This window comes from Staurois parvus, unplaced genomic scaffold (genome assembly GCF_062004578.1).
Source record: "Staurois parvus isolate SC_StPar_1 unplaced genomic scaffold, SC_StPar_1.0 ptg000074l, whole genome shotgun sequence".
Taxonomy (NCBI): domain Eukaryota; kingdom Metazoa; phylum Chordata; class Amphibia; order Anura; family Ranidae; genus Staurois; species Staurois parvus.
In genome coordinates, this window is record NW_028317870.1 from 1,063,870 (window position 1) to 1,087,061 (window position 23,192).

Here is a 23,192-nt window from a genome sequence, read left to right on the forward strand (position 1 = left end):
CGTTTTCCACTCATCCCCCTCCCTTATGTGAACCAAGTTGTAGGCTCCCCTGAAGTCCAGCTTGGTAAATACTACTGCAGCCTTTAAGCTCTGGAATAATTCCGGTACCAGTGGTAATGGGTAACGATTCTTGATTGTGACCCTATTCAGTTCCCGATAGTCAATACATGGCCTTAAAGTCTTGTCCTTTTTTTCTACAAAAAAGATCCCTGCACCTGCTGGGGAAGTGGAGGGACGGATGAATCCCTTCCGGAGGCTGTCCTCAATATACTCCTTCAGGGCCCCTAATTCCAGCTCAGAAAGGGGAAAAATTTGCCCAAAGGGAATTTCTGAACCAGGTAACAGGTCAATAGGACAGTCATATGGGCGGTGGGGGGGTAGAGTATCTGCTCCCCGTTCACTGAACACATCAAGAAACTCATGATAGGCTGCAGGAATCACTTGTTTTAGGCTGGCATCCCCTTCAGAGCACAGGAGGACCTGGGGGACCTCCGGGCCCGAAGTTCGGCACAGTTCCCGACAGTATGGGGAAGGGAACGAGACAACCCCAGTCTCCCAGTCAATTTGGGGGTTATGGGCCCGCAACCATGGGAGCCCCAAAATGACTGGGAAAAGGGGTGATGCAATAGCATCCAGGCGGAGGAGCTCCCGGTGTTGGCCGGCAATGGAAGTAACAATGGAAGGGGTCTCCTGGTTAACCACCCCTGACTTTATCCGGGAGCCATCAGCCAAAAAGATGTGAAACCCTTTCTCCTTTGGATGGAGGGGGATACCCTGCCGGTGAGCAAATTGATATCCACAAAACAGCTGCATGCCCCCGAATCAACTATGGCCGTCACCTCCACGGTCCTTTCTGAAAGCTGAAAGGAGAGGGGCACAACTAAGTATTGGGACGGATTCATATTGCCAATAGATAAAGAAGATGAGGTGGACTTACTCAGTTTCTGTGGGCAGGAACGTACCATGTGACCAGCTTCACCGCAGTAGAGACACAGGTTCTGGGAGCGTCTGCGCTGGCGTTCCTCTGGCGGTAGCTTAGGCCGTGCTAGGCCTAGCTGCATGGGTTCGGGAGCATCCTCAGACGGCAGGTTCTGGATGTTTGGCCTAGTAGTTTGACTGGATCCTTGGAATGACCCCCAGGTATTTCCGCGACCCTGACCAGACCTCTCCAATCTGCGCTCCCGTAGTCTACGGTCAATTTTAATGGTTAGTGCAATCAAGTCCTCTAATGTCTCGGGTACCTCCACCCGGGCGAGCTCGTCTTTCAGAGCCTCTGAGAGGCCCATACGGAACTGGTGCAAAAGCGCAAACTCGTTCCAACGAGTGTCCCCCATCCAACGCCTAAAGTCAGAGGCGTATTCCTCAGCCGCTTGCTGACCTTGTCGGAGTGCGTATAATGTGGCCTCGGCTGAGGCTGCCCGTTGTGGATCATCGTATAAGATGGCCATAGCATTAAAAAAGTTGTCAACTGAAACCAGATGGGGATCATTATTTCCCCTTAGTCCGTGGGCCCAGTCTTGGGGTTCACCCTGCAACAGGGAGATAACAAACCCCACTTTCACCGATTCCATCAGAAAAGTCCGTGGTTGCAGTTCGAAATAGAGCAGGCAGGAGTCACGGAATGACCGGAAGCGTGTGCGATCCCCGTGAAAGCGCTCGGGTTAGGGTACTCGGAGTTCCGCCATAGGGAGTGATGCGGAAGGCCCGGGGGCTGGCTCATGGGCTGCTGCGACCGAGGGTGCAGGAGCCGGGGCCTGTGAAACAGGAGCAGATATGGTGCAGGCCTGGAACCGATTCTCAATCTGCAAACATCTGTCCTGTAACACGTTTACTGCTTGCGTCAGGGTAGCCAGGTGCCTGCAAACCTCCTCCATCGGGGAGGGTCCTCCTCGAGGCTCAGTCATGGCCTTCTGGTACTGTGAGGGACCGTCGAGCGGCACCACTAGCACTCCACTGGTCAGGCGTGCCCAGAGCGCGGAGTCTAAGCCCCAGGGTACTTGTTCACCAGAGCCCCTGATGGTGGGGATGGACTTGGAGTACCCCGGGACCAGGTTGCCACTACTGAGCACACCTGTCAGTGGTAGGGGTGTTCGCCAGGGGCTCCAACCAGGGAGAGCCAGATGTGAGGAGGTCGGGTGACCCCGATGGGATGGATGGATGGCTGAGCAAGTGCGAAGTCAGACAGGCCGAGTTGGTAACGGAGAGGACGGTATGGTACAAGGGAGCGGGCAGAGAATCGTCGGGTCACACGCCAGGTCAGCAACAGTAGGTCAGAACTAATGAGGGGCATTCAGAAAGAGAGGTCAGGCAAAGCAAAGGTCTGGGCAGGAGAAATCAGCAGGTCAAGAGCAATCCGGGTCAATAACTTACTTAGGCACAGGTTCAGAATCACAGGATACAGGTAAGACCAGAAGGCACTGAAATGACAGCTCAGGGATGTTTAAATATCCCGCCCTGCGCTGCCATTGGTGCCCAGCGGGCGGCCGCGGCTTCTACTGCGCATGCGCGAACTGGAACACCGCGGCCGGCCCGGACCTAGTGCCCGTGTCCCTGCACAGGGCGGTGCACTGCGCCTGCGCCGGGACCATCGCGGCGGGGATCGAGGGGATCCCTGACAGGAAGAGCTGAAGGCCACCAAGAATAAGCTGATGGATCAAAGCCTACGGGACATCCTGATGTTGATGTTGCACAGAAAAGAGAGATCAAAAGCTGTAAAGACATTAGCACCATACGGATATGGAACGTACAAAGTACGAACCAAGGAAAATTAAAAATCTAATGGATAAAGCCAATATCGATATGGTGTGGCATTTATCCTCAACATTAAGCTCTTAAAGACGGTGCTAAAATACAATACTATCAGTAATAGAGTCATCGCAGTCTGTCTACAGGGAAGGCCGATCAATGTCACCCTAATCCCAGTGTATAGTCCAACAAGAGATGCAGAAGATGAGGAGGTAGGGTTGTTTTATGAACAACTTCAAAGTGCGATAGATCAAACAGGGAATCAAGATCTACTAAACATTATTGGGGACTTCAATGCAAAAGTGGGATGTAAATCCAAAGATGCAGTGGTTGGAAAGTATGGCTTAGGTGAAAGAAATTAAGCCGGTGATAACTTTGTACAGTTTTGCAAAACTAACCAATTGTCCATCATGAATACACAATTGCAGGACCACAAGTGTCGAATATACACATGGACCTCTCCAAATAGTATTCATCATAATCAAATTGACTACATCTGCATAGGACAGAGATAGACATCTGCAGTTTTGACAGCAAAGACTAAACAAGGAGCTGATTATGGCAGCAACCAGAACCTTTTCAAAATTAATGTAAAGCTTTGCAAGCAAAACATCCTTAGAGGTCTTCCAAGATATGATATTGAAAATATTCCACGAGATTACTGGATTAAACTAAACAACAGATTTGCAGTTCTGGATACGGGCGATAGAGAGCCTGAACCATAATTAGTGAAGAAGCTGAAAAAACATTACAGATGAAGAAAAAAGCCACCGTGGATTTTTGAAGAAACTAGAAAAATAGCAGAACAAAGAAAGCAAGCTAAAATTTCTGGTGATAGAATAAAAGTATCACAGATTAATTGAATGGTTCAATGCCAAGTTCAGAAAGATAAAGAAAGATATCTCAAGGATATCTGTCAGAAAATTTAGGCTGAGCACATAAAAGGAAAAACCAGACTAGCTTTTCAGGACATTTGGGTAGAAATTCCTAACTAGACTGGAAAAACATGGCCAACTGACTGGAGAAGATCACTGTTCATTTCTATATTGAAGAAAGGAGATGCCAAAGATTGTAACAACTACAGAACAATTGCATTAATTCCACATGCCAGCAAAGGCATGTGGAATTAATGAAATTAATGAAAATAATACAAAGAAGAATACAATCCTACATTGAGTGAGAACTACCTGAAGCTCAGGCTGGATTCACAGAAGGCTGGGGAACAAGACACTTTATTGCCAATGTTATATGGATATTAGGGAAGAGCAATTAATACCATATACTTTTGCTTCATTGATTACAGCAAAGTGTGTGGATCATGATGAATTATGAAGGACTCTGTTGCAAATGGGGATACCTAAACACATAACACAGTTAATAAAGAGCCTTTACAAAAATCAAGCAGCTGCAGTGAGAACTGAATACTGCAACACTGACAGGTTTTCGATAAAATGTGGCATCAGGCAGGGATGCATCATGTCACCTTTCCTGCTCAACCTATACGGTGAGGCCATCTTCTGAAAAGTACATTTGAAAGCAGAGTCTGTTGGTATTGACATTGGCAGCAGAAACATAAACAACCTGCACTGTGCATATGACACAACACTCATCACCAGCAGCAAAGATATGCTGTATCTACTGAGAAAAGTTAAAGCCAAAAATTGTAACATGGGATTAGAACAGAATATAAATAAGATGAAGATCATGGACACAGAAAAATAGGACAATTTTGAGACTGAAGGTGACAGAATTGAAGTTAGAAAGCATTTTTATTTTCTAAGCTCTCTCATAAATAAGGAAGCAACTAGCAGTGAGGAAATATTCCACAGAATAGCAATTGGTAGCTACACAAAGCAGATTATTAACAAAATTCTGTGTAAAGAAATTACACTGAAAACAAAGGTCAGATTAATCCATGCACTCATCTCTTCAGTTGTCAAGTATGGCTGTGAAAGCTGGACACTATAGGAATAGGATAGAAAGAAAATCAACTCATTTAAGCTTTGGTGCTGGAGAAGAATTTTATGTGCCGTTGACTGCCCTTAGAACTAATAGATCAATTTTTCGAAGAAATCAAGCTGACTCTAAAAGCCCAAATTATGAAGTTGTGACTGTAATATTTTGTAATATTTTGATCACACTGCCAGAAGAGAGAGATCACTGGAGAAGGAAATAATGTTTGGGAAGACTGAACCAAGTGAAGGGGGAGACAGATTACTAGATAGTTGACTACAGCTGTGAGGATGACACTGGAGGATCTCACCCGACTAGCACAAAGCCAACTTCTTTTTAGAGCTCTCATTCAAGACACTAGGGATCAGACTCAAGTTAATGATAATGTACCACTCTACAGACTTGCTGGAAGTCACTACTTGACAGAGTATGGAGGGAGGGCAAAAAGCAGCAGTTTGTAGACCCCAGTGGAGCACCATCAACAATGAGGCCACATCCCTTATCTGAAGATCATGCATTCCTAACGGAGTGTAGAGAGTAAGTAAATTTTTTTTTTTTTTTTTTATGGTGAGGGGGTGTGGCAGTGGTATTATGCAATAATGTTTTTGTTTAGTTTAATATGTTTATCCATTTTTGATAAAGAAAACGTTTTGGTATTTTTCATAAATGTTTTTTTTTCTTATGGTTTTTATTCATTTAAAAAAAAAATTTAAATCTTTTTTAAATGTTTAAATTTTTTTTTGCTTTTGATCTTTATTAATCTAATTTATGTTTAATCTTTATAGAACCACAACTGGCAAGCACTTCAGCCAGAGAAGGAAGAGGAGGAAGAGAACGTAGAACAGGCAACTAGTTCCTCCAACCTTGCCACAACAGTGATCACACCAACACTCTCGACACCACTAGATTGGAAAGTTGAGAGCACTGATATGTTATGTCAGCAGGTAACTTTCTTTTATCTAGCTATCTAGCTATCTATGTATGTATGTATGTCTGTCTCTGTCTATACATTGGTACATTGGGGGTGATTACCTAAAACTGGAGAGTGCAAAATCTGGTGCACCTGTGCATGGTAGCCAATCAGCTTCTAACTTCAGCTTGTTCAATTAAGCTTTGTCAAAAAACCTGGAAGCTGATTTTTTTTGTAGAGCTGCACCAGATTTTGCACACTCCAGTTTTAGTAAAACAGTCCCATTGTCTGCTTTTTTTCACCATAGTAAATTCAAATTTGGCACACACCAACTCCTTTCATCAGTGGTCATGCTAGTCATCATCAGCACAAGAAACAGATTACCCCTCCCCAGCTGAAAACTGGATTACACTGCTGCTTTGGGATTTGAGCCAGAAGAAAAGGCAAAGTTCTCAGACCACAATAACATTCGTGTGAATTTCTTATGCAGTCTCTTCACACTGGTTTTGGACCATCAGGTTGACCTGGAGAAGCATTGCATGGAGAACATCTACTCCTTTGCATTAGACTCCAGGGCAGCACAAAGGAGTGGAATGCCACCACCAGTCTTTTCACCTACTCCAGGTGGAAATTTTCCATGCACTGCTCCTCCTGGTCAACTGATGTACTATTCCACCAATAAGGTAACACCCTCTTCTGCCTACTCACACAGTATGGCAGATACCTCTTCCATCTATTCACACCGTTATAAGTCCCTCTTCTTTATTCTCACACACCATGCCAGGTCCCACCTTCTACGCACAATCTGCATCTCCTGCATGCCTGCATAAAAGTATGGATAATCCACCTTGAAGCCCCATAAAATTTCCTACAGAAAGGCCTGCAACATAAAAAGCAAACTTTTATTGGGATTTTATGTGTTAGACCAACACAAAGTGGCCCATAATTGTGAAGTAGAAGGAAAATGATAAATGGTTTTCAACATTTTTTACGAATACCTGAAAAGTGTGGCGTGCATTTTTATTCAGCCCCCCTAAGTCAATACTTTTTAAAACCAACGTTTGCTGCAATTACAACTGAAGGTCTGTTTGGGTATGTCTCTACCAGCTTTGCACATCTAGAGAGTGACATTTTTGCCCATTCTTCTTTCAAAAATATCTCAAGCTCTGTCAGATTGTCTGTGAACAGCAATTTTCAAGTCATGCCACAGATTCTCAATTGGATTTAGGTCTAGACTTTGACTGGGCCATTCTAATACATGAATGTGCTTTGATCATTCCATTATAGCTTTGGCTGTATGTTTAGGGTCATTGTCCTTCTGGTAGTTGAACCTGCACCCAGGGGCGGACTGACAACTCATGGGGCCCCTGGGCAATAGGGGATCATGGGGCCCCTGTGCCCTTGCCCAAACTCAAAAAAGCCTATGAAAAAGGTACCAGGGGCATCTCAGGGGCCCCCTACTGACCCAGGGCCCTCGGGCACTGCCCGAGTTTCCAAATGGTCAGTCCGCCCCTGCCTGCACCCCAGTCTCAAGTCTTTTGCAGACTCTAACAGGTTTTCTTCTAAGTTGCCCTGTATTTTGCTTTATCCATTTTTTCATCAACTCTGATCACCTTACCTGTCCCTGCTGAACAAAAGCATCCCCACAACATGATGCTGCCACCACCATGTTTCACGGTGGGAATGGTGTGTTCAGGGTGATGCGCAGCGTTTTATTTTTAGGACAAAAAGTTTGATTTTGGTCTCATCTGACCAGAGCACTTTCTTCCACATGTTTGCTGTGTCCCCCACATGGCTTCTTGCAATTTGAAATTGGGACTTCTTATGGCTTTCTTTCAACAATGGCTTTCTTCTTGCCACTCTTCCATAAAGGCCAGATTTGTGGCGTGCATGACTAAGAGTTGTCATGTGGTCAGATTCTCCCACCTGAGCTGTGGTTCACTGCAGCTTCTCCAAAGTTACCATGGGCCTTTTGGCTGGTTCTCTGATTAATGCTCTCCTTGCCCGGCCTTTGAGTTTAGGTGGATGGGCATGTCTTGGTAAGTTTGCTGTTGTGCCATATACTTTCCATTTTTGGATGATGGATTGAACAGTGCTCTGTGAGTTGTTCAAAGCTTGGGGTATTTTTTTTATACAGAAAAAATGGCAGTTGACTAGTGCATTACCGCCTACAAAGTGGTTAATTAAATAACTGTTTTCAGTTTTGAGCCTTTTACCAACAAATTTGCGGTACATCAATGGGAGCATCTTGGGCTCCAGCTTATGCCTATCTCCATCTGGGCCTCTGGGAGGAAGATTTGGTGTATACATCTATTTCCTTTAACCAACACGTGGTGAAATGGCTGAGATACATTGATGACGTCCTGGTTATTTGGGATGGTGATATGGGACAATTGGAAAGTTTTCTTATGTACTTGAATCATAATAATATAAATATAAAATTAACATATACGGCAGATAGTAATCTCATTTCTTGATCTCTCGATATCAATACAGGAGAATAAACTGACCACTAAGACATTCAAGAAGGAGTCAGCAGCAAATACACTCCTACATGCTGCTAGCTACCATCCTGAGAGCCTTAAACAAGGTATACCAATTGGTCAATTTCAAAGAATTAAGAGAAATTGTTCAGACGAGGACCAATATAGAGTTGAATCAATTCAACTCTATCAAAGGTTCAGGGAAAGAGGATATTCACATAGAGTACTAAGAAGGGCCAAACGAAAAGCTTCCTATAATACTGGAAATGAACTAATTAATAAACTGAATCCCAAGAAAATTGATAAATCATTGAATCAACCAGTGAGATTTATAACAAAATTTGGACAACAGTGGAATGAGGTTAAAGATGTCCTAAACTCACACTGGCACTTACTAACTCTGAACCCAGGAATAGCACAAATTGTAGGTGAAAGGCCACTAATGGTAGCAAAAAGAGCTTCCAATCTGAATGACTTATTGGTTCAGTCGGAATTCCGAAACATTCCCCGAGCCAATTGATTAACAAAAAATAATAGGGTGGTAGGTATGTTTCCATGTGGTCATTGTCAAATTTGTCCCTTTGTACATAGCACAGATCAATTTTTTAATACAGATACAGTGGGGCAAAAAAGTATTTAGTCAGCCACCAATTGTGCAAGTTCTCACACTTAAAAAGATGAGAGAGGCCTGTAATTGGCATCATAGGTAGACCTCAACTATGAAAGACAAAATGAGAAAAAAAATCTAGACAATCACATTGGCTGATTTGGAAAGAATTTATTTGCAAATTATGGTGGAAAATAAGTATTTGGTCAATATCAAAAGTTCATCTCAATACTTTGTTATATATTCTTTGTTGGCAATGACAGAGGTCAAACGTTTCCTGTAAGTCTTCACAAGGTTGGCACACACTGTTGCTGGTATGTTGGCCCATTCCTCCATGCAGATCTCCTCTAGAGCAGTGATGTTTTGGGGCTGTCGCTGGGCAACACAGACTTTCAACTCCCTCCAAAGGTTTTCTATGGGGTTGAGATCTGGAGACTGGCTAGGCCACTCCAGGACCTTGAAATGCTTCTTACAAAGCCACTCCTTCGTTGCCCAGGCGGTATGTTTGGGATCATTGTTATGTTGGAAGACCCAGCCACGTTTCATCTTCAATGCCCTTGCTGATGGAAGGAGGTTTGCACTCAAAATCTCACGATACATGGCCCCATTCATTCTGTCCTGTACATGGATCAGTCGTCCTGGTCCCTTTGTGGAGAAACAGCCCCAAAGCATGATGTTGCCACTCCCATGCTTCACAGTAGGTATGGTGTTCTTTGGATGCAACTCTGCATTCTCTCTCCTCCAAACACGACGAGTTGTGTTTCTACCAAACAGTTCTATTTTGTTTTCATCTGACCATATGACATTCTCCCAATCCTCTTCTGGATTATCCAAATGCTCTCTAGCAAACTTCAGACGGGCCCGGACATGTACTGGCTTAAGCAGGGGGACACGTCTGGCACTGCAGGATCTGAGTCCCTGGCGGCGTAGTGTGTTACTGATGGTAGCCTTTGTTACATTGGTCCCAGCTCTCTGCAGGTCATTCACTAGGTCCCCCCGTGTGGTCCTGGGATTTTTGCTCACCGTTCTTATGATCATTTAGACCCCACGGGGTGAGATCTTGCGTGGAGCCCCAGATCGAGGGAGATTATCAGTGGTCTTGTATGTCTTCCATTTTCTAATTATTGCTCCCACAGTTGATTTGTTCACACCAAGCTGCTTGCCTATTGCAGATTCAGTCTTCCCAGCCTGGTGCAGGTGTACAATTTTGTTTCTGGTGTCCTTCGACAGCTCTTTGGTCTTCACCATAGTGGAGTTTGGAGTGTGACTGTTTGAGGTTGTGGACGGGTGTCTTTTATACTGATAACAAGTTCAAACAGGTGCCATTGATACAGGTAATGAGTGCAGGACAGAGGAGCCTCTTAAAGAAGAAGGTACAGGTCTGTGAGAGCCAGAAATCTTGCTTGTTTGTAGGTGACCAAATACTTATTTTCCACCATAATTTGCAAATAAATTCTTTCTAAATCAGCCAATGTGACTGTCTGGATTTTTTTTCTAATTTTGTCTCTCATAGTTGAGGTCTACCTATGATGCCAATTACAGGCCTCTCTCATCTTTTTAAGTGAGAAAACTTGCACAATTGGTGGCTGACTAAATACTTTTTTGCCCCACTGTAAATCTCAAGCTTTTCAAATAAGAAATTTCATCAACTGCTCCAGTAGTAAAGTAATCTATATGATTGAATGCCCATGTAAAAAGATCTACGTAGGAAAGACTAAAAGGACACTCAGAGTTGAAATTGGTGAACATCTAAGGGGTATTAAAAATGGGAATAAAAATAGAAGTGAAAAGGAGAGAGAGAATCCCCTAGCCCAGCATTTTAGGGATGTCCATATGGGAAGAACTGATGGTCTGAAAGTGAAGGGATTTTTCTTGCTGAATATTTCTGCAAGGCGTAGTGATTTTGATAAAGTACTCCTCCAAAAGGAAAAATATTGGATCTATACTCTCGGTACATTATTGCCATATGTCCTAAATACAGAACTTAACTTTAAAGTTTTTTTGAATTGATTAAGGAGTTAGAATTTTTGGATTCAATATGTCCACAATACTATTTGACAATATGGGAATATACTTTATTTTTAAAAAAATTCAGGCTGAACACTATCTTGAGCAATTCCATTTAAATTGGGCCTTTTTCCTAATGTTTCTCAACAATCATATGTTTTTCTATGTGATTTTGATTTTAATGTAGTGATGACATTTCAACACAAGAGGGCGACGTAAGCGGTTTAAAAAGGCGCAATTAAGGCACTATATAAGGCAATGGATGATTTGTCCCCTCCCAGTTCTGACGAAGTCTGCGATGATTGGCGGACGAAACGCGCCAACGTAATGACATCATCACGCTCGGCGTCTTCATAGGGTGTGGTATCCACGAGGCGAGAAGAAGCAAATGATGCAGCTCCAACTTGGATAAGCATGAGGCATTCTAGAATATGATGAGGCAACCGTTTTAAGGAGTCTTTTTTTGGCGATTTAAGAGACACAGCTTACTTCCACCGGTGGCAAGTAATAGTCTGTCTGGCTCAGTCACTTTAGACCGCAATTTTTAACGGGAATCATGTCCCAAATGTTGTTTGTTTTGCCTAAAGCCCTAGTCTGAGGGAAATTTTTGGACTCAAGCTGGTATATAATATATACTGTATTTTAACGGTTAGTGATACGGGACATTTGTTTCATACACACCTATAGGAACCGCACTAATTCTCTATTAAGAGCAATTTTTGGAAACTCTAGATGGGTATTTACATTATGGTACATTGATGCCTGCATGACCTTTCTGGATCATCCTTATAGACTATCCTGGATTTTTACCACCCTATTCACAACATAGGGATTTTTTGGTCACATTTTCAGTGAGAAGGAATTTTTTCTAATTTTTTCCATGGTAATTCACATTATTTCATTTTTATTACATATATTCCAGTATCACTGATATCCTATGTTCACTATTCACGTTTATTCACTTTCAGAATCATTTGCTATTGTGGATTCATTTCCAACTGGGGTGGCTATCCACGAAGGTTTCATATTTATTACATATTCATGATGGCACAGCCAATAAGAAGGTAAAGGAAAACTATACAAGGTTATTTGAGTATGTGCATCCTATTTGGTGAATGCTAAGTGACTATCCCGGTTTCCCCTGCATTCATAATTTTTCCATGATTTAATCCCTAGGAGTCTATCCAGTTTCATTGTGTCATTTATGAAGGAACAGCCCAAGAAGAATTTTTCTTCACTAGGATGCACTATTTGGAACACTTTTGCTGATGTATGCAGAAGGGAAACTCCATTGCCTCATATGGACCTTTTCTTGCCCATAGAGCCGGTTTTGAAGACGCCGAACGGTTCTTTTCTTTTATTTTAATTCTTTGATTTTACTATGATTGCAACATGTTCACCATGTTAATGTCAACCTTTCTATGATCCATGCGATCTAATAAATATAATATTGTACTTAATTTTTTGTAGTGAACATTACTCCGCATGGGATTTAATTAACCACTTTGTAGGCGGTAATGCACTAGTCAACTGCCATTTTTTTCTGTGTTTCAGTATCCAAGGTTTACAATCCACACTTTTATTTAAGTGAGTCAGAGATATAGTTAAGATACGTTTACTGTATCTATTTGGATGGCATTTTGTTTCTTTTGATCTATTTTTTTTATAACCTAACCCTGCTTTAAACTTATCCACAACTTAAACCCTGACCTGTCTGGTGTTTTTGTAGGCCTTTATGATGCTGTTTGTTCACTAATGTTCTCTAACAAACCTCTGAGGGCTACACTGTTCTAGCTGTATTTATACTGAGATAAAATTACACACAGGTGGACTCTATTTACTAATCAGGTGACTTCTGAAGGCAATTGGTTCCACTAGATTTTAATTAGGGGTATCAGAGTAAAGGGGGCCGAATACAAATGCACACCACACTTCTCAGATATTTATTTGTAAAAAAAATTTGAAAATCATTTTCCGTCTACTTCACAATTATGTGTTACTTTGTGTTGGTCTATCACATAAAATCCAAATAATATACATTTACATTTTTGGTTGTAACATGGCAAAATGTGAAAATTTCAAGAGGTAAGAATACTTTTTCAGGGCACTGTATATTGTCTGGCCTGTTCGTGTGGTCTACTGTATGTCGATAGAACTATTAGAACCCTGACAAGCTCAGTGTTCCAAAACATTTCCTAGACTTCCATAAAAGTAGTCTGCTGACCTTCATGTTTGGCTTAAAGAAAGTATACCCAAGAGTTACCTGAGAGCAGAATGCATTCTGCCTATTGGATTGTACACCTTGGATACTATTGTCCCTGGTGGTTTGAATGAAGACCCAGAGGTCCATCCATTCTATCCTGTAACTTCCGTCTGATTCCCCTACTGTAAACTTACTATGTGACTAACAAATGCTACTAATTTATTGGGTAACTTATATTATGACCACTTTCCATGTTCCTTTGTTCCAAATGATACCTAATTATATATAGCAAAATCCATAGTAATACAAATCTGCATATAAATATTATTTCTCGTAGGGTCCCTCCCTTAAAGGCAATAATTTTTATAATGATCACCTCTCAGGATAGTTATTATATATATATATATATATATATATATATATATATATATATATATATATATATATATATATAAAAAAAACTTTCCCCCCAATTCTTTTTACTGATAATGTTTGTTCATATAACAATTTTTGTATCCTCTCTAAGTACTTCTTACATAGTTACATAGTTAGGCTGAAAAAAGACAAAAGTCCATCCAGTTCAACCATAGGAAAAAAAAAAGGAAGGCAAAAAACCCCCAGCAAAGCGTCATCCAATTTGCTCCTGCCGGGAAAAAAATTCCTTCCTGATCCCCCAAGAGGCAATCGGATATTCCCTGGATCATCTTTACCTATAAATGTTAATATCCAGTTATATTCTGTGCATCTAAGAAACAATCCAGGCCTTTTTTGAAGCAATCCACTGAGCTGGTCAAAAACAACTCTTGAGGGAGTCTATTCCACATTTTCACAGCTCTCACTGTGAAGAAACTTTTCCGTGTTTGGAGACTAAATTTCTTTTTCTCCAGACGTAAAGAGGGCCCCCTTTTCCTCTGGGATGACCTCAGGGTGAATAGCTCTACACCAAGTTCATTATATGAAGCACTGATGTATTTATACATGTTGATCATATCCCCCTTAATCTCCTCTTCTCAAGAGAGAATAAATTCAGTTCCTCTAATCTTGCCTCATAGCTGATCTCCTCCATGCCTCGTGTCAGTTTAGTTGCCCTTCTCTGTATTTTCTCAAGTTTCCCAATGTTCTTTTTGTGAATTGGTGCCCAAAACTGAACTGCATATTCCAGATGAGGTATTACTAATGATTTGTACAGGGGCAATATGATATCTCTCTTTCTGGAGTCTATACCTCTTTTAATACAAGAGAGGATTTTGCTCGCTTTGGAAACCGCAGCTTGGCATTGCATGCCATTATTAAGCTTGTGATCTACCAGAACTCCCAGATCCTTCTCCACCATTGATCCCCCCAGTTGTACTCCCCCTAGTATGTATGATGCATGCATATTCTTAGCCCCCAAGTGCATAACCTTACATTTATCAACATTAAATCTCATTTGCCACATAGTTGCCCAATTAAACAGTGCATTGAGGTCCGCTTGTAAATTGAAGACATTCTGTAAGGACGTTATGCCACTGCACAGCTTGGTGTCATCTGCAAAGACTGAAATGGGATTTTTAATCTCAGACCCTATATCGTTTATAAATATATTAAAACGTAAGGGTCCCAGCACTGAGCCTTGGGGTACACCACTGATGACCCAGACCATTCACAGTATGAATCATTAACCACTACTCTTTAAATACGATCTTTTAGCCAGTTTTCTATCCATTTACATACAAATTTTTCCAAGCCCGTAGACTTTACCTTACACATTAGCCGTGTGTGGGGAACCGTGTCAAATGCTTTTGCAAAATCCAAGTATACCACGTCCACCGCCACCCCTCTGTCCAAGGTTTTGCTCACCCCCTCATCAAAAGAAATCAGATTTGTTTGACAACTTCTGTCTTACATGAATCCATGCTGTCTGTTGCTTAAAATATATTTTTCCAGCAAGAACTCATCTGTGTGATCTTTTATTAAACTCTCCAGTATCTTCCCAACTATAGAAGTTAAACTAACAGATTTATAATTACTTAGTAAAGATTTTGACCCCTTTTTAAATATCGGTACTTACGCCAATCCAGTGGTACTATCCCAGTCATTCTTATCGATACATATTTAGCTGTTCTATACTAGTTTTTAATGCATCTGCCTCTCTTATCTGCTATTGGTTGGTTTATTTTGATGTTATAGCTGGGCCATATAGTCCGCCCGTTGGGATAGATAAAAAAAAGCCCACAACAAATATGGCTGCATTATGACCTGAGGAAGGAGCACAAATACTCCAATCAGCTAGCCCAGGGGTGGGCAACTGTGGCCCTCCAGCTGTTGTAGAACTACAAGTCCCACAAGGCATTGCAAAGCTGACAGTTACAAGCATGACTCCCAAAGGCAGAGGCATGATGGGACTTGTAGTTCACCAACAGCTGGAGGGCCACAGTTGCCCACCCCTGAGCTAGCCTGCTCTCTGACCTCCCCTTCCAGTGATATCACAGCTGTCGGCTTTGGCATCTCCAAGTGTCTTGGAGCCATGGAAAACACGTGTGTGTCCTGGGAGATAATTTGCTGAAGGAGGAGAAAGTTGTGTTTTAAGTGGAAAGCCTGAACCGCCATTGCTCTGATTTTGGAGTCATCTGAGCTTTGTCTGCATAATCTTTTTAGTTTGGAAATGCACTTACCGAAAGTGAGTGCCTGAGTGCGTTAGAGATCACTTGGTGTTGAAGATTATTTTCCTACATTCATGTGGTGGAGGAAATTTAAAGACTATTTACCATTGGATATTTTTTACAGATGCACATATTAATTTAATTAATTTGTTTGATGAAGGAAATTTAAGGACTATACACCACTGGACATTTGTTGCACATACTGCATATATATTTTTTTGTGTGCATATTGTGTTTACGCTTAAATGCATGACTTAGTGCCAATTCGCACATGTGCGGTGTGGCTTTACTGCTGCGGTTTCACTGTGAATTGAAAAGCAATCTTCAGTGGTTCAGGTCTGGTTTTGAAGAGAGAAAACCAGCCTGAAATATTTTTCACCCATGAAATGTGCATTTCAGAAGTAGCTCCATAGAAGTATCTCCATAGAAGTCAATGAGCTTGTAATCCACACCTGAACTGGACCACACTGCATTGAATCCGCACTGCCCGTGCACTGGTCGTATGTGAACAGGCACTTAAGAGTTTATAGATTCCTTATTCGTTATTTGTTTTTATCAGCGCTGTATTGTTGTTTTAGTTATATACTTTAGGTTTGATATATATAAATATATTTTTATATATATATATATATATATATATATATATATATATACAGTTGTGTAGTGTTCAAAATTACTAACCTGATCAATCACTGTTTTTGGTATAAATTATATTTCTACATGGCAAATAATTTACTAGCAGGTGTAGTAGAGTAATAGAAATCCAACAGACCCAACAGTCATGACATGCATGCTGCTGATTCTGTGTAATTGAATCACTAATTGAAAGGGGCATGTTCAAAATAATAGCAGTGTAGAGTTCTATTAGTGAGGTCATTCATTCTTTGAAAAACAGGTGGCAATTATTGCCCTTATTTAAGGAAGGAAGGCAGCAAATGTTGTACATGCTGGTTACAGTGCATTTCTCTCTGAAGTTCTGAGGAAAATGGGTCGTTCCAGACATTGTTCAGAAGAACAGCGTACCTTGATTAAAAGGTTGATTGGAGAGGGGAAAACATATAAAGAAGTGCAGAAAATGATAGGCTGCTCAGCTAAAAGGATTGCAAATGCTTTAAAATGGCAACCAAAACCTGAAAGACGTGGAAGAAAGTGAAAAACTACCATTCCAATGGATAGAAGAATAGCCAAAAAGGCAAGGACTCAGCCAACAATCAGCTCCAGGAAGATCAAAGAAGGTCTAAAGTTACCTGTGAGTACTGTTACAATTAGAAGACGCCTATGTGAAGCCAAGTTATCTGCAAGAAGCCCCTGCAAAGTCCCCCTGTTAAAAAAAAGATGTGCTGAAGAGGTTACAATTTGCCAAAGAGCACATTGACTGGCCTAAAGAGAAATGGCGCAACATTTGTGGACTGATGAAAGTAAGATTGTTCTTTTTGGGTCTAGTGGACGGAGACAGTTTGTCAGATGACCCCCAAACACTGAATTCAAGCCACAGTACACTGTGAAGACAGTGAAGCATGGTTGCACAAGCATCATGATATGGGGATGTTTCTCATACTACGGTGTTGGGCCTATTTATCGCATTTATAGAATTTCAACTACCAGAGGACCATAGATGCTACTACAATCATTTATCTAAATATATCAAGTTCCAGCAATCTTTGATAGACTATGCAATTGAGAATCAAAGATATTCAATATTTGATCTTTATTCTCCACTAAACTACCAATTAACCACACTGCAGAAACACTTGCTATTAAAAGGGTGGACCAAGGAATTCCCAGATGAGGCACTAAATGACAAACTTCTTGGAAGCTATCATAAAATTCGCATTCTAATCATAAGCAAAAAATTGAGGAAAACACAATTTAAGCTTACTACATCAAGCTTTTATGTCCTTCTTGGTTGAGAAGTCAGATCCCTCAGCCTCAACCTGCTCTTGGTGTGGCACCATACGACCCACTTTACTTCATAGAATGTGGACCTACACCCATATATCTACCTTTTGAGACCAGATTTTAACCACTTACCTACAGGGCACTTATACCCCCTTCCTGCCCAGGCCAATTTCCAGCTTTCAGCACTGTCGCACTTTGAATGACAATTGCGCGGTCATGCAACACTGTACCCAAATAAAATTGTTATTTTTTTGTGACAGAGCTTTCTTTTGGTGGTATTTAATCACTTCAGGGTTTTTTATTTTTTCTTAAACCAAAAACCACTGAAAATTTTGAAAAAAAGTTTTTTCTTAGTTTTTGTTATAAAATTTTGTAAGTAAGTGATTTTTCTCCTTCACTGATGTGCGCTAATGAGGCTACAGGGATGGGCACTGATAGGCTGCACTGATGAGGAGGCACTGGTAAGTGGCACTGATGGGCATTGACAGGCATCACTGATGGGCATTGAAAGGCAGCACTGATACGTGGCACTGATATATGGCACTGACATATGGCACTGTTAGGCGGCACTGACTGGCACTGTTAGGCGGCACTGAATGGCACTGTTAGGCGGCACTGATGTACACTGATAGGCAGCACTGACTGGCACAGATAGGCGGCACTGACTAGCACTGATATGTGGCACTGATTGGCAGCACTGTTAGGTGGCACTGATTGGCACTGATGGATGACACTGAACGGCAGCTCAGATGGGCACTGATATGTGGCATTGATGTGCACTGGTATGCACTGATATGTGGCATTGATGTGGCACTGATGGGCACCAGCACGTGGCACTGATCGGCACTGACAGCTGGCACTGATTGACTTTGACAGGTGGCACTGCTGGGGCTACACTGATCATCAGGGCACACTGATCATCAGTGCCCTGATGATCAGTGTACATGTCGCCTCCGCAGAAAGCCGACTACTGGCTCTCCTCTCCTCTCGAGCTGTCAGCGTGACAACTCGAGAGCAGAGAAATGCTGATAACATGGCATTTCCATGTTTACATGTGATCAGCTGTGATTGGACACAGCTGATCACATGACCGAGCCGACATCTTCGGCTCTTTCCATGATTGGTGATCCGCTGTGTCCGAGGGACACAGTGCACCGCCGATCGCCGCGCTGCACGCTCCCTGAACTGCATGCGCATTGAGAATGGGAGGACGTCATATGACATCTTCTCAGAACGAGAGAACCACCTTGCGCCCACCAATGGACTATATGGCGGGTTGGAGGTGGTTAAATTACATACATACTATATCAAGGATATAAATTGAAAAAGACCCCCTGATCTGCCTATTTGGTTATATTGATTCTCCATCATCAGGACTTTCAAAACCAATTATGATACTAACATGGTCATCACTGTGTTTACTAAGCCTTGGATATCACCAAATGCTCCAAAACTAACTTTGATGAAAAGAGAGCTAAAATCTTTAATGTACATACAAAAAATGGATATGATTACACAAACCCTAAACTCTACTAAGCATTTCTTCAATCACTGGCAAAACTTTATGGAACACTCATTGTAAAATTCTGAAATATCCCAGATAATGACACCCTTCCTGCACACTGAATGGTATATGAAAGCAAATCAAAAGAATTATTTGGGTAGACTACAAATCCATCTAAATGCTAATATTATTAATGAGCTGTGAAAATTCTATAGATCTTCAACACCATAAACCATGATACTATCGACAGACAACATTCACTCTATATTATTATTAATATAGAGGATTTATTTTCTTCTTTTTATTTCTGTCTTTATTCCTTTTTTTCATATATATACATATATATATATATATATATATATATATATATATATATATATATATATATACACCGTATCTCGCAGAAGTGAGTATACCCCTCACATTTTTGTAAATATTTTATTATATCTTTTCATGTGACAACACTGAAGAAATGACACTGTTATACAAGCTGTAAACTCACTACTTCACATTGTAGCAGTGTAAATTTGCTGTCTCCTCGAAATAATTCAACACAGCCATTAGTGTCTAAACCGCTGGCAACAAAAGTGAGTACACCTCTAAGTGAAAATGTCCAAATTGGGCCCAAAGTGTCACTATTTTGTGTGGCCACCATTATTTTCCAGCACTGCCTTAACCCTCTTGGGCATGGAGCTCACGAGAGCTTCACAGGTTGCCACTGGAGTCCTCTTCCACTCCTCCATGATGACACTGTTCTGTCTCTCCAATCTAAGCATTGATAGTGTGATCTCTGTAACTTACAGTTGTAATGAGATAGCGATAACTTCAACCTCACTTGGATACCACAGTCAGTGACTCAATGAGAATGACATCTTGTAGACCCTGTGAAGTTTATTCCATAAATTGAGAGAATCTTACAACAATGAAGATTCCATAGGTCAAAAGATCATAATGTTTCTGCTCCATGCTATGAGGCTTGCTGCAGTGCCTTACTGGAAAAAGGGGTGGGCTATCTATACAGCATTAACTAAACCAAAGGAAAGGGAGGAGCAGAGACAAAACACAAACACTTGAAGGCATATGACAGTCAATATGTCTGTCATGAAACATGACAATCACGGAGCTGGTGGATGTTAGAGACCTTGCGCTCCTCCACCTTCTGTTTGAGGATGCCCCACAGATGCTCAATAGGGTTTAGGTCTGGAGACATGCTTGGCCAGTCCATCACCTTTACCCTTCTTTAGCAAGGTAGTGGTCATCTTGGAGGTGTGTTTGGGGTAGTTATGTTGGAATACTGCCCTGCAGCCCAGTCTCCAAAGGAAGGGGATCATGCTCTGCTTCAGTATGTCACAGTACATGTTGGCATTCATGGTTCTCTCAATGAACAGTAGCTCCCCAGTGCTGGCAGCACTCGTGCAGCCCCAGACCATTACACTCCCACCACCATGCTTGACTGTAGGCAAGACACACTTGTCTTTGTACTCCTCACCTGGTTGCCACCACACATGCTTGACACCATCTGAACCAAATAAGTTTATCTTGGTCTCATCAGACCACAGGACATGGGTCCAGTAATCCATGTCCTTAGTCTACTTGTCTTCAGCAAACTGTAAGCTTTCTTGTGCATCATCTTTAGAAGAGGCTTCCTTCTGGGACGACAGCCATGCAGACCAATTTGATGCAGTGTGCGGCATATGGTCTGAGCACCGACAGGCTGACCACCCACCCCTTCAACCTCTGCAGCAATGCCTGCAGCACTCATACGTCTATTTCCCAAAGACAACCTCTGGATATAACGCTGAGCACGTGCACTCTTTGGTTGACCATTGCGAGGCCTGTTCTGAGAGGAACCTGTCCTGTTAAACCGCTGTATGGTCTTGGCCACTGTAATGCCTATGAAATGTGTTGGCCTTGGACCCTTTGTTTCTTGGGTAATATTTACAATAAAACATTGTTGCTCAAATGCTAGGGGCATGAGAGGTGACTGATGTCATTTCTCTAAGCCAAAGGAACAGAGTCACAAGATATTCTGCAGAGAGCAAGATAAAAAAAATTTTATGGAATGAAACGTGTTTATGACATCTATTGTGTCACATTAGAAGAAAAAACCTGTTTAAAGATGTCTACTTGCTTGAGAAATTAGAAATCCTTAAGTTTGGGTAGATGAGAAGAAGTTTAGGGCAGATAAAAAGCAAAAATGTGACTCTTCAGATAACGAATATGATGGTTGAACGTGACTCTGATATCCTCGCGTTACATTCTGCTAGCTCCTCCTATGGTGGGTGTGGCACCCGCCCACTATTGGACAGCTTCCAGAAAAATGGTTTAAAAGCTGGCGGTCCAGGCAATACTGGTAGGAAGCCCCCTCCCCCTAGTTGCCAGAGGACGCTCTGACGCTGGGATTTTTGCCAAGGCTATATGGGCTCATCAACCAGTCGCACCGACGGCTTCCACGTGACCCCCTGGGCAGTATGGTCCCGATGGGATTTGTTCCTTCCCACTTCCACATAGCTTTGGTAATGTATTAATTCTGTTCTGTGACGCTGTCAAATGATGTCTATTTCATGCTGTAATGCTCACACTCTTACTGGTGTGTGTTATTATGCAGATTGTGATGACTATAAGATATATCCTCCTGTGTGTCGTGAGATAATAAAAGTGGAGGTTTTGACAGTGCAAGAATATTGCAGTTGGATTCTGTTATTTCTTGGAATGCCGCATGAATGCTATGATGTGCCAGGGCAGGTATTCATTTAGTAGATGGTCTTTCACATACATAGAATAATGGTTTAAATGCTGATTAAAAGGTACCTGCATGACTACATGTTGATTTTGGGCGTGTATATGACTTTCTTCTAGTTATTGCACCCAGCATTTTCCAAGACCCTGAAACTGAGCTGCAACACGGTGGGTGTAATACAATCTTCTTATAGCCTAGGCCATCTTTATGTAGAGCAACAATTCTTTTTTTTCAGATCTTCAGAGAGTTCTTTGCCATGAGGTGCCATGTTGAACTTCCAGTGACCAGTATGAGAGAGTGAGAGCAATAACACCAAATTTAACACACCTGCTCCCCATTCACACCTGAGACCTTGTAACACTAACGAGTCACATGACACCGGGGAGGAGAAATGGCTACTTGAGCCCAATTTGGACATTTTCACTTTAGGGGTGTACTCACTTTTGTTGCCAGCGGTTTAGACATTAATGGCTGTGTGTTGAATTATTTTGAGGGGATAGTAAATCTACACTGTTATACAAGTACAAGCTGTACACTCACTACTTTACATTGTAGCTAAGTGTCATTTCTTTAGTGTTGTCACATGAAAGGATATAATAAAATATTTACAAAAATGTAAATTAAATACTATATAGTATTAAATATAGTCACTGAATGCCAGACTTGGTGGGAACTGTTCCTATGTGATACAACAGTTGGAATCGGGCAGCTTCTATGGATGTTTTAAATGCAGCTCCTAAAAGTAAAATGATGGATAATGCAACCTTATCAAAGAAACAATATGTGCAACCCAAAATACACCATCATCAAATAAATTATGAAACACATAAAATAGTGCCAAAGACAAGTATCACAGCTCCTGGAGATGTCCCATCAGATGAAACACATGTAGAGCAGAGTTGGTGCTTATTGACATCACAAACACTGCTGTCAAGATTGGCAGCAGCGTTTCTGTAAGCTTGTTGCTGTTTGTATGTTTTTATTGATACAGATACAGGAACATTACAGGGGAGCAGCAGGGCACAATACTGGGATCATGAAAGCACAGAGGGGAGCAGAAGGGCACAGTACAGGTGGGGAGGCAAAAGAGTATAGTACAGAGGGGGCAGGAGGGCATGGGACAGGAGTGCACCATACGGGGGAAGGAGAGGGCAAAGTACAGTGGGGCAAAAAGGCAGAGTACAGTGGGGAAGGAGGCAGGAGGGCACAATATGGTCAGGGGGCAAGAGATCACAGTATAGGGGGCCAGGAGGGCACAGTATGGGGGGCATGAGTGCACATACGGGGCGGCAGGAGGGCACTGCATAGGGTGGACAGAAGTGCGCAGTACAGAGGTGAAGGAAGGCACAGTACAGAGGGGTCAGGAGGACACAGTACAGGAGGGTAGGCGTACACAGTAGAGGGGGCATGAGGGCAGAGTACAGGCTAGGGCAGAGGGGCACAGTACAGAGGTAAGGAAGTATCCCATCAACATCTGTCAGTGTACCAGTGCACAAAAA

The 23,192-nt window shown here is 42.0% G+C and overlaps 1 protein-coding gene and 1 long non-coding RNA gene across 5 annotated transcripts in view; one reads left to right on the forward strand and one right to left on the reverse strand.

The window, feature by feature from the left end:
• The window catches only part of GOLT1A (golgi transport 1A), a 77,367-nt gene that overhangs the window by 25,737 nt on the left and 28,438 nt on the right, over window positions 1–23,192 (reverse strand). The window lies entirely within an intron of this gene.
• LOC149469326 (uncharacterized) lies at window positions 5,380–12,165 on the forward strand. The gene is made up of 3 exons (XR_016311612.1): window positions 5,380–5,642; window positions 11,674–11,769; window positions 11,882–12,165. It is a non-coding gene; the product is annotated as an uncharacterized LOC149469326 (long non-coding RNA).